The 12788-nt window shown below is 35.7% G+C and overlaps 1 protein-coding gene across 5 annotated transcripts in view; it reads left to right on the top strand.

Annotated features, from left to right (window-relative positions):
- Nucleotides 1–12788, top strand: part of PALS2 (protein associated with LIN7 2, MAGUK p55 family member) — a 59829-nt gene that overhangs the window by 17451 nt on the left and 29590 nt on the right. The window contains exon 2 of one of the 5 annotated variants that reach the window (XM_065051337.1): nt 10867–10950. The exons of the other annotated variants lie outside the window; for them this stretch is intronic. The gene's annotated coding sequence lies outside the window, so the exon portion shown is untranslated. The remainder of the gene's footprint in view (nt 1–10866; nt 10951–12788) is intronic. 5 annotated transcript variants of the gene reach the window in all.

The following is a 12788-nucleotide window of genomic DNA, read 5'->3' on the forward strand; positions in this document are numbered from 1 at the left end:
TGGAGGAAAATCGTGATGCCTAACCTGCCATTTCTGATTGTAGATGGAAGGACTCCAATAGGCTATTTTGAGAGTCCTTTCCACTTCTTTTCTCTTGATTGTGAGTACTGATAACTGAATAACTGGGCCTAGAAACTTGTATGAATCTGAGAGGTTCTGTTGTCAAAAATGAATGAAGTTCTTGGCTCAGTCAGGTGGTGCTTGTACTTACATCTTTCTCTCCTCTCTCCTGCCATCCCTTTCTTCAAAACCCCTAAGCAGTGAAGGAAAGAATAGAATAAATGACTTGGGTCAAACCCAAGAGATTCTGTGACTGTTATTATTTCACCATAAATGGGATTGAAGAGAGTTGAGGATATGCATGAACTGCTTTTAAGAAACCACAGTTGTAGTTTGAAGTCTAGAAAGAAATGATTTTTAAATTTCTTTATTTTTTTTCACCTTTGTAGACTTCATAATGTTTCAGATGCACTGAGAAAGCCAAGTTGCATCATAGCTTCATTTTTACAAAAGAACACGTTATAAAAGAGATAATGAAATATAAGTAAAATTTGTAGTTTTAGACATTTCTGCTTTCAGATATTACAACACTTTACCTATCTCAGAAAATTATGAAAAGCCTTAATAGACTGTATTCTTCAAGTTTTGCAGTGGTGTGAACTGTCCAGGAATAAAAATTCATCTGTCTTTGCATTTGCCAGAATGGCTTTTGAAAAAAAAGAAAATAATTGATCTGAAGATGTACAGAACTTGGCTTGTGCAGCAGTAATTAAGGGAGTGATTAGTGTAATGTGGGTAACTGGAAGTATGTACTTGAATAGTTAGTGCTATCAAGGAAGAGAAATAAACTGAAGTGAGATGACTGCCACTACAGCAGTTACTAGGCTGTGCGTACTTTCATGTCATCTGTTGCAGGCTTGAAACAATAGCAGCAGATTATATCTGGGCATATAACATGCTTTTAACTTCCAACTTAATCTTTAGTTCTGGTAGTAAGCTATACTTCATATAAGCACATTATTTGCTCATTGGGAATGAAGCCATCAATAGTTGTTGGAAGCAAGATTTTTTTATATGAAGCTATTCACTGTATTTCTGAGCACTGCCCTGTCTTTTACTGCAGCCCTTCCACTAGTCTGAAGTTTCAGTTATGTCCTTGAGCTTCTGAGAGGGGGATCTTATTTTTGCTTATAAATATCTCAAGGATGGGTGTCAAGAGGATGGGACCAGACTCTTTTCAGGGATGCCCAATGATAGGATGAGGAGCAACAGGCGCAGACTGAAGCATAGGAGGTTCTGTGTGAATATGAGGAGAAACTTCTTTACTTTGAGGGTGCCAGAGCACTGGAACAGGCTGCCCAGAGAGGTTGTGGAGTCTCCTTCTCTGTAGACATTCAAACCCTCCTGGACACATTCCTGTGTGATCTGCTCTGGGAAAACCTGCTCTAGCAGGTGGGTTGGACTAGATGATCTTTTGAGGTCCCTTCCAACCCCAACCATTCTGTGATTCTGTCATCTAGTATCACACCTTCCAAAGGAAGAGTTGAATGGAAAAATGTTTAAAACTCATTGTTTAATTAGAAAACTTGTAAGCCTTTACTTAAAAGTTCTCTGGTTATGCAGTTGGCATGACAGACTACATGACTGAAAATTCAGAATTGCAAGCTGTCCCAAGACCACTAGAAATAACTTTTTCCTCTGTTATTGTGCCCAGAAATTCTTAAATTGAAATTAAATTTTCTACTTTTAATTATGTGCTTTTGATCCTAAATAAATCCTGACTGCATATTGTGGGGAAGTAGTCATGGGGTGAAGCAAATTACTAAGTGCAGTGTTACTCTGTGGAGTTTTTCAGTTCCTTTCACAATCTCCATTGTCTAGGTGATCTCTATTCCTTTTCTGGGGTTCTTGAACATACTCTTCAAAGGATTAAGGGAAGGTAACTGTTGAGGCTAATGTAAATATTGTCTGTGTAAAGTCTAGAATAGACTCTCTTGATAGGGCATTCATACAGGTCAAGTAAGTATTTAACATGCTATCAAGTTTTGCCATTTATGTATTAAGTACAAAGATTTTATGTGATATTTTTAACTATTTAAAAACAACAGCAGTGTTGTTCTGCAAATGAATTCGGAAAAGACCTTTTATATTCAGTACATCGCTACTAACATTCCAGGTGTGTTTGGTAAATGTTCTTTGTAGGTAAAGCTTTACTTTGTGTCCTTAGAGTAAACAAGAACTGCATCATATAGAAAGGGTAGTAAAGGAAACTTTTTTCTTTTTTTCTGTTGCAAGTCACCCTAAACTGTAACAATGTTAATTTAGCAACTTCTTTTTACAACTTTGTAATAAGTTTGCTTGGGCAGAGATAGGGAGTGCTTGCATAAGAGGGTTTATTTTAGTGGAAGCAGGAGCATTAGAGTTTAGGAATGAACTTTAAATGAAACTTCTGTAAAATGTAATTGGTGATCATGTAATATTGGAAATTGACGTCCTAGGCCAGAGATAATTCCATGTATATTTTATAATTTTTTTTCAGTTTTATTAATGTCTTAAATTTTTCACTTGCAAGTTGCATTGCAGAGTGAATTTCACTGAATTTCAGTGAAATTAAGTAGGCTCTGAATTAACTGTAAACTTCCCCGTGGACATTTTGGATGATGAGTCTTTTTCCTCTTAGAAAAATGGGGTAGATATAATACAGTAATATAATAGTCAAATATATTTTCTATTTTAAATTAGAATCACCTTCATTGTTTATTAAATAATGTGTTGAGGTAGTCTCAATCTAAAGTGCTTTATTTCGTGCTCTAAAAAGCTGTCCTGCTTTTTTGTTTTCTGTATATGAATTTATTGAACAATTTTCAAATGCTTGTGCAGCATCTGTAATAGAACCTCAAATAAAAATACTTTTATGTCTGTATTGATGCAGATCTAATTTAAATACCTCAGTGCTTTAGGTTGGAAGTGATAATTAAACAAATACTTCACAATAAGAGAAATCTAGAAGCAGGGCGTGCATGAAATGTTAATATATGGGTGTGATGTATTAAAAGGGCATAGGTGTCCTTTTTGGAGTGACTGCATCATAACGGGACAATCAGATTTTGAAAGTGCCATGTTTGATGCTGTCATTTAAAAAAGCATTCTGCTGTTGTTACAAAATAAGTCTGAAAATGTGTTAATATAGCCTTACTTCACTCAATATCAAAACTCTTCATCATAAAAATTCTTAATTGTTAGAATTCCTCAGTGTCTCCTGCACTTAAAGCTGTTGAAGGAGGTAGTGGTAAAAGCAGCAGCAGTATCTGGATGAAAGGTGGTTTCTGGTGAAATTCATTGTCCAAGCATTTTCACTGAAGCAAGAGAGGATCCAAACCAAAGTGTCAAAACCTGATTTGAAGCCTTGAGTAATAGCAGTAGGACAAAATATACATGTAGTGTTTTGTACTTAAGGAAAAGGACATTTTGTTCAGGTACAAATTTAAGGTTTGAAGGAGGAAGAGGTTCAAAATGATCTGTTCTATTCTTTTGTGACAGACCAGTAGATTGAGCTGACAGTATGATATAACTGTGATAAAGTCAAAATAGATCTCATGATCTATCTGTATGAGTAGAAACAGAAGTATTAATGGTGTTGTTTAAGGCACTCATGAGACTCTGGTATGCTTCTGATATACTTTGCACAATTCTGACTGTCTATATTGGAAAAAGGTACAGACTGGAAGAGTTAAAGAGGAATTATGCCTGGCTTTCTTTCCCAGTCAATATAGCAGAAGAGAAATTGCCCTCCTTAAGGCAGAAAATTACCCTCTTTAGGTTAGAAGAATGAAAACTGGAGCATTGCTATAAATAATGCAGATTTAGAACAGGGTGCAGAAAGAATTGTTTAAAGCAAATTTCGTATTAACCAAGATTAAGGAAACATCCAAGCATCTGAAGTGTGGATTTTTTTTTTTTATTTTATAATTTCTCACTGGTGTTCTGTTGAGTGGTCAGCTTCTTTCAGATGGAAGGATGCAAGCACCTCTGAGATGCAAACTCCAGTAGAATCAACAAGATCTCTAGTGATCAGATTCATCCTGGGTCTCTGGAGAAGCACAGTGTTGTTACTTTGCCATGCAGCAGAGTATCCAGGTTTGTGTATTGGAAGTACCTTGTCCTGTTTGTAGTTGAACCCAAATGACATTACAAAATAGCTCTGTAAGTATGGTTCTGAGCCATGACATTTACACTGACAGTGAAGTACCTTACAATCCTTGTGAATTTTAACTTTATTTGAAAATATGCCTGCATAGTCTGCCTAGATGAAAGTGCTAATGCTTGAAGAAACATGTTCATAACAGAATCTGAACCTTCTGTTTTATTGCTGGTGGGATGTCTGGTCTTAGAAGTGAGGCAGAATATACAACTTGGAAGTTTTCACAGTTTGCCATTATCCACTGTGACAATGTTGATTGGAGACCAGTAACAAGATGAAATCACTAACACTTAAAGTGGAATTCTCCTCTCCCTTTGGAAGACTGTTCACTATTTTTTCTTCAGGTCTAAATTCAGTACTTGTGTGAAGAGGGGATTTGATTTAAGAAGGTATCTTCGTTGATTTCCACTTGGTCTTAGGATAAAGTTATCAATGGGGTGAAATTGTATAGATAATTCTGTATGACTTCGCCTCAACTTTTCCACCAACAAAACTGGTACAATAAACTTAATTATTTTTATTTTTTTTTTTACACATTACTTGCTCCTGGCTATATAACTGTGGTCTTTACTTATGTTGTTAGTATTTTTTCAGTCATTTACACTGTTTTCAGGCTCTGTCACCCTGCAACAGATGAATAATTTTAATTCAATTAAGATACAGAGAAAGCACACATCAAAAGCTATGCGCATCTTGTTGCATCTGTTATACTGACATTTTGAACTTTATAAATACTGGTGTTAACTGCCTGTGTATGTGACAACAGAGAATATAAGTTTCTTCATCCAGGTGTTTCTGGTGAAATACCAGGGAAGGTGATGATTATGATCCAGTAAGTTCAACCTGTTGTATAAGTTGAGTGGAGTGCAGGATATATCCTGAAACTTGCTAAGTTTGTACTGAAACTTTGGGTACAAAGTAGCATCTTAGGCTGTATATCCACTGATTGTATTTTGCCTTCATTTAAAAATAAGTTTTAAATTATCTTTTAGTACTTGAATTACTAAAGTAGTTGAAAAACTGAAGGAGTACAGTCTTTATTCACCAAAACTGAAATTTCTCCTGGGGCATTTGCTAGTATTCATTTAAAGCACAGTAGTCTTTGTGTGACATCAATACATACTTCCCTAACATCAGTAGCTGAAAAGTAAGAACACTACAAAAATTGAAATAATTCAGCCATTTAAAAAAGCTTTTAGTTTACTCACTTTTATACATTCCAGTTTGTGCTATCTGGTAGTTGAAACTTTTACAACAAAATCCTTCTGTATTTTATTTCAAATGCAACTGCTGCTTGTAACTTGAGGTGCAATACTGTGTTCAATTTCTCTCCTTTTGGAACACTTACATTTTTACTGCAATGAAAGTCTTTACATATACAGCCCTACTTGTCTAGACTATAGGTAGAGGCTTTCAAAACTATTGAGTATCTCCTTTTATTTCCACTGACCTCCATTGCCTCCAACAGAATTAGGTTTCTGGATTGTTTAAATGCTTTTTAATAATTTCTCCAATGTCTGGAATATTTGGCCTTCTTATTTGTGCAGCTTGGCAGGTGCAGAGAAGTGCTTCAGTTTTGGAGTTCTTTCAAAGATCTCGTTGTTATTTCTTCCAAATGGCAACATAGGAACATTTGTAATAGCAAGAGGAAAAGTAGTGTTTTTCCTTTAAGCTGTGCCTTATCATAACCATATAATATACAGTTTAGAGGGGAAATGGATGTGGTTTCAAAATTTGGCTCCTTACTATGACCTTCTTGGAAGACTAATACAAAGAGTCAGCTAGAGCAAAAGCTTGGTTTATTTAGGGCTATGTGTAAAGTTTTCAGAAACTGTGTAAGTAGATTTATTTATTGGTTGGCAGCTGACGGTGGTGATGTTCAGCAAAGACTTACTGAAGTTATTAAATTTTTGATTAACAGTATTTAGAAGCTGTAAAACAGCATACTAGCAATTTGATATCAATTAATAATTATTTGGAGACATAAGTCTGTTCTGTTTTGGTTTTTAATGGTGTGAAAATTCTTAGAGTTAGTTCAAACTGACCACTGACAGCACAGCTTTTTCAGTATTGCTTGAGATGCTGTGGAGAAGTGCAGGCATCTGTAACTGACATGATAGTGTTTATGGGTTTTGACTAGAGCCTTTTATATTACAGAAAGAGTGGAGATTTCAGTCTTCCAGTAGCAATATGAGTTTCCAGTATTTATTTAAAGGTAGTATTTACATGGTGTGAAAGAGCATATAGCAAAGTTCAAGAAGAGCAATAGTAGTGAGCAAAGCTCACTATGCCAGGAAATAGTTACAAAATCACAGAACCATTGAGGTTGAAAGGGACTTCTTCAGACCATCTGGCCCAACCCCCCTGCTCAAGCAGGATCAACTGGAGCAGGTTGTCCAGGCCTGGGTCCATTAGGTTTTGAATATCTCCAGGGACAGAGACTTCCTTGCTTCTGTGGGCAACCCGTTCCAGTGAGCGTGAGAGACAAATGACACAAATGGAAGAAAGAGAAACTCAGACTGTAGGTAAAGAAAACATTTTTGTCATTAGGAAGTACTAAAAGTGCTTGCAAAAAGAAATTGTGTTGTCTCTCCATCCTGGGAAGTTTTCAAGACTTTACTGGACAAAGTCCTGAGCAACGTGGTATGCTTTCATAGCTGTGCCTTCTTAGAGCATGAGGTTGGATTAGAGACCTCAGGGGACCCTTCCCACTTGAGTTAAGCTTTCATAACTTGATCCAGTTATTTTCCTCATTTGTTTTACCTGATTACTCTTAAGCAGTTGTATATGCTGTAATTCAGTAAGAAATGCTACTTTTTTAGTGGAGCTTGAAAACTATTTAAGCTATTCCCTATTTAAGCAGGAAAATGGGAAAGTATATTATCTTTTTTTTAATAATTGCATTTCCTGAACCTTTCAGAAGGCATCTTAAGCCTTCTGGTGTGGCACAAGTACCATAATGAAGCAGGAAATTCATTAGGTGGCTCAGACTACAATAGAGGCATCACCATGCAGGTTCCTGCTGTCCTACCATTTGTTTGCTGCAGAGAACTTTCAATTGTGAGGTTTGACGTGTACAATTTAAACCATTATATGAGAAGCTTCTCTGGCAGAAAAGACACATTCAGTGTATTTGTGTGTGTGCATGTATATGCCTCCTCAGTTACTCATCATTTGTGCCTGAAGCTTGCATCAGTCTTCAATTTAAAAAAGACAGAGGACTTGGTAGTATTTAACAGCTGTATAGGGTTATCTTCAAAGCATCAAGCTGAGTTAGTGAACATCAAGTTAATTGCCTTTGTACTTTACAATTGAGATATTTTTCTTTATAATCCTTTAAGAAAGAGAAGACTGACACAATTTCCTCAGCACTGAATTTCAGTATCTCTCTTATCAATATTTCATTGTTGGTCATGATAGATATATTCAAATAAGATTCAACCTTTTAATTTGACTGGTTTTGGAGATGTGATGCTTTGTTCCCTTTTTATCTTTGCTGAAATAATTTTAAAATATTGCTTTTCTTTCCAAAAGATGCAGCTGTGAGGTCCATCTGTTCGTCAGAAAATTTGTGCTTCATCTTTTTTTAGACAAACTTCACAGCCTGAAAGAAGTGTGGTTACAGTGTTGGGGAAGGGTTGTTTGCTCTTCCCCATAACTTTTGTGACCTTAAGAGTCATGAAAAAAAAAGGGCATGTAAGATGTAGTTGAGCTAGGTTTGATAAGGGAAGGGACTGCTCAAGCTTCTATTTATAGTTATGCTACAGTAGCTGAATCTTGCCTTGCCAGGAGACTTGGAGAAAAGTAAAAAAAATTAGTAAACATTTCTAAGCATTTATGTTATTTCTTTTCAAAGCTAAAAGCGATCTCCGCTCAGTGAATACAGTCACTGGCTGTGGCAACGCAAACCTAGTGTTCTGTGTGGTCGCTGCATAATGCTTGACCAGAGACTTTTATCTTAAAACCTGGTTTCTGAAACTTACTGCAACACTAGCAACAGAGGGCTTTGTCAGTCTTTCATGTATTCTTGGTCAATAGTCTGTTACTGAATGAGCTTGTTTGTCCTAGCTCAAAATGTTATCTTGTTCATAGGTACTCCTTTTCTCAGACCTAGGCTACCAAAAATGTTATAATTTGTAACTGAGGAGAGAAGTGGCCAATGCAAAATAACTTTTTTTTTTTTTTTTCCTGCAGTATGTTAAAGTATAAATCCATTTTATCTTAAAACGTCAATACAAATCGAAAAAAAAAAAATAAGCAGCTCTCATTGGTTAAGGTCCATATGAGTTACAAATGAATCTTATTTTGTTTATGCATATTGGGTGTCTTGTGAAACTTTTCTTTTGGATATATCCCTCTTGAAAAAGTTACAAATAATATATAAAATTGTTTCCAAAGTTTGTGTACGTGACAGGATTTTAAGTCTAATTTTCTATACTTTGTGTGAAGCACCAGCCTCACCAAAAATCCTAGAGGTATTTATTACACCTTTCTATCCAGATGAGTAGATCATGTGGAAATAAATATGCATACATTTATTTAAATATATTATACATATTTTTCTGTTAACTCCTGTTTGTAAGCTTGGAGACTAATAAAATCAAATTGAACTAAAAAAATCTGTGCAAGGGATTAACTCTCGAAAGCTTTAATTTTCCCCAGTGAGTGACACATTTTTCTTCTGTCTGCAAATGTGGAAAATTTATTTAAATGTATGCTTCCTTTTTCCTTTGCATAGAATTAATGTAGGCAAGAATTAGGCACTGAAAGAAAGAGTAAAATCAAATTTGATAGAAGAGCTACAGTTGAAAGCTTGGTGAAAACCTGTCTTTTTCTTACAATACAAGAAGAGAAGAGTTATCGTAGTATCTTTTACTTCTATTTGATCTGAATTTACTATTGTAAAGTACAGTATGTAGATTGAACCTTTGAAGCATTCTTTGGTTGTCTGAAGAGCTATATGTGAATGAGGTATGGTTATGAATATGTTCTTTGAAAACTGACTGTGGAAATTGATTCTGTGTGTTCCCTGTCACCAAAGCCATGGGCTGTAGTGGAGCGTGTCCCATTGTAATCTCATTTTCTCTTTGGAGTCCCAGCTCAAACTCAGTTTGTTGCCACTTTTTCTGAAGAATCCCTTTATTTCAACACCTTGGGTCAACTGAGAGCCTGTTTCTGCTGCTCAGTTCCTCCTGTTCTGTCTGGAGGCTGTTGTACATGTTTTTTGTAATATGTGCATTCCTAGGTGGTTTTGTTAACCATTGTAGTCAACCATGCCCATCTCATGCTCTCCTTACAAAAGCAAATCCTTTTGTATTGTGATGAGAATTTAAAACTTAGCCAGATGGGTCTTTGAGGAAGGCTTGTCTTCAGAAAGAGAATGAAGTATGTGGTAGAGCTCTCAAAGTTGGTATGTTATGACCAGTTTCCTTTAAAAGATGGGACAAGAGAGGCAAGAGAGACCCGATTATTTTTCCACTGAAGGCAAAGCATGCATTTGCTTTTATTGGACACCAAAGTATTCAACAATAAGGAGCACTCCTGACAACATGGTCTGTGCAGTTTGACTGCTTACCAAGCTGTGTGTTTGTTCACTGTAGTCCTTAGTTCTTGAATACCTGACTTAAATGTAAGTTCTACAGGTCTTCCCACCCCCAGTGAATAACCTATAAGAACGTTTCAAGGGCAGATTCACCAAAGAAAAGGCAGAAGGCTCAAAAGGCATTTTTTATAGCGTATTTAGATTTGTTAGTCTATAAACTCCTTAGTTCCATCTGTTCCTTGCTTGATAGGACCTGATCTTTTAAGTAAAACTTTCCTGTGTGGGTACTTACATCTTCAGATTTAATTCCTGCTGCTCAAACATAAGATTCTTTACTTACTGAAAGAGCTAAGGTGGCTTTGCCCCGGGAAAGAGAAAAGTGAAATTGTTTTAAAGACTGCTACTTGAAATTCTGTGTGTATCTACATTATTCTGAAAGATCAAGCCTGTAAACAATGTGTCTCCTGCTGTTTGTATTTTAATAAGATTTTTTTTCCCTAGAAATAAAAAACCAAAAGCCTGTTGAATAGATGCATAAAAAGAAGGTCCATAATACATTTACCAAAGTGTCTTCCCCTCCTTCCCTCCCCCTTAAATTGTCTTTGTAAAAATCAAATTGCTTGAAAATATATGTATGAATATCTAAGGCATATGTAGGTCAGTGTGTTGCTTAGACTTTCAAAGCTATTTACACATGTGAACAAATATTAGCATTTCACATTAAACAGGAACTATGTTTGAAGCTGGGACATAACTTGCATAATAAATTGAGAACAGTGAAATTAAAGTGTTTAGTCTGTCACAGAAAGTTGTTATCTATTCTTTTAAAATAAACCAGCTGACATAATTCCTGTTGGAAGATGCTCTTGTTGACTTTTTGAAAAATAACATTTGGTCATGTTCTGGTTTTTTTTTGCCAGGTGAATGTAAAGCAGTGAAACATATAAACATTGATTTTGTTACCATGTAGTAGGTAACAGATGCAAAGACTTTGATTAAGCTTCTTAAAGCTTTCTCTTGTGCTATTATTTTTTTTTTTATTTAAATTGATTTTTTTAAAATTTGTAGCTGGTTAAAATAAAGGGGCACTTAACGGTATTCTTTTTTTTATTCAACTACTTAGAAGGATCTTCCACTTAAGATGGGGAACTAGCTACATGGAGGCAATATAGAGACCCATGTTGTGTTGAAATGTAAACAATTCAGGGTGAGTAAAGGTGTTTTATCTCAACTTACACATGCCTGCATTTTTGTTTTTCTTTCTAATGTTGAGGCAGCACAATAGATAGCTTAGAAGACTCTTACTGTGATGGCTGTGCCATGAAAGAAGACAACCATCAGATGAACAGCAAAAGGAACTTATTTCTGAAAACAGCTGGGTTTGGTTTTGATCACCTGGCATGCAAGTCTGCTGTTGAATTTTTTTGAACTCTGCATGTTGATAAAGGTGTTTGCTGCTTTCCAAGAAAGCTAAAATATACTTAAGCTGTTTTAATGCTGGAATTTTTGAAACCTTTATTAAATAAAATATTCATTTGAAAAATATAATGTCTAGCTGCACAAACCTTGCAAGTCGTTCTTGTGAAGCTTAATGTTGCTCTCAACAGTTTCTCCTTGGTGATGAACTTTTTATATAGGGATTTGATTTTTTTAAATTTGATCATTGTAAGATAGGCAGAATTCTGAAATGGTTATGTAAGAAACAGCTTATTAACATGAAGACATATAAGAAATGTATTATGCACGCCTCTTTCAGCATCAAGTGCTGGAAATGCAGCTCATAGTTTAGATGCATGCTTCAACCTGAATGAAACTTTATATTTTTACTCAGATTATTTATAAGCACAAAATTGCTAACCTGACATCCCTTAAAAACAATTTATATAACCATTAAAAAGGTAAGTAAAGCTTATTATTATAACACTTGCAGTATTCATGTAGCACTTAGTACACTATGTAAATTGGCTAGAAACATCTGTCTGCTTCTGCAAATACTATAGTTTGCGTGACTGCATCAAGAGTCATGAACATATAACTGAGGACTGAAAAACCTTGAAACAAGGCAGTTGCATCTGCAGCTGAACTAGTCAAGATATAGGACATACCTAGTCTGAGGAAGATGTGGACTATTTACAGGTTTATTTGGTGAGTTTATGTAATGTGTGATTGCTAACAGCACTTTGTCTGTTTAAAAAGTAGGAATAATATTGCTTCAGAATCTGAAAGCATAAAGTGTCATTCTTCCCTCCTACTCATGGCTTCACAGAAGATCCGCTTTTTGAAAGCAAGAAGTCTGGTTAAAACATATTTTTTAAAAATGCAGTCTTTTAGCATAGACTGCTGTAGTTAAAATGTGGCACACAAGACAATTTGATTGTTGAAATGTCAGTTCCACTTGTCAGAAACAATGGCTAGAAAATTTTTCTTGGGATGGAATTTTCTAGGAAGGATTGAAATTAGAAAGTAGGTGTTGAGAAATGCTGTTTGTTCTGTTACTGTGCAGTGTTTCATAATAGTTTTCATTATAAAGCAATGAGGAAAGTTAAGGGTAAATTCCTGTGTGGGAGAATGAACATATAGGCTTTCCAATTCTCTTGATATATGCTGCTATGCAACATGTGGAGCATTGCAGTACACAGTGGTTGTTGTAATGCTTTTTAGCTTGACGGGGATTTCAACAGAAGTTTGTTGTTTTGTTGTTTTGGTTTTTTTTTTGTTAGTGTCTGTGGGTCCGAGCATGGACATGTAACTCAGCAGGAGTTTAAAAGAATACCATTAAAAAGAAAAACAGTATAGGTTATTCACTGTTAAGATAGTACTGCAAGATAATAATATTTACTCAAATGCTGGAAAACAGGAGGAGAATGACCATTTACTTTGCAAAGGATGTCATAACTGTCTCCAGGGGTGACCTCTTTTGTGCTCAGCCTAAGCTGGCACATGTTCATCTCTGCAAGCTCGGGGCTACCTGATGTAATCCCTGCTAAGGGCTGCTGCACGTGTGCCCAAATGCACAAGAACTCTGTAACACGTGAACATAACTGA

The sequence above is a fragment of the Columba livia genome, chromosome 2, assembly GCF_036013475.1.
Source record: "Columba livia isolate bColLiv1 breed racing homer chromosome 2, bColLiv1.pat.W.v2, whole genome shotgun sequence".
NCBI lineage: Eukaryota > Metazoa > Chordata > Aves > Columbiformes > Columbidae > Columba > Columba livia.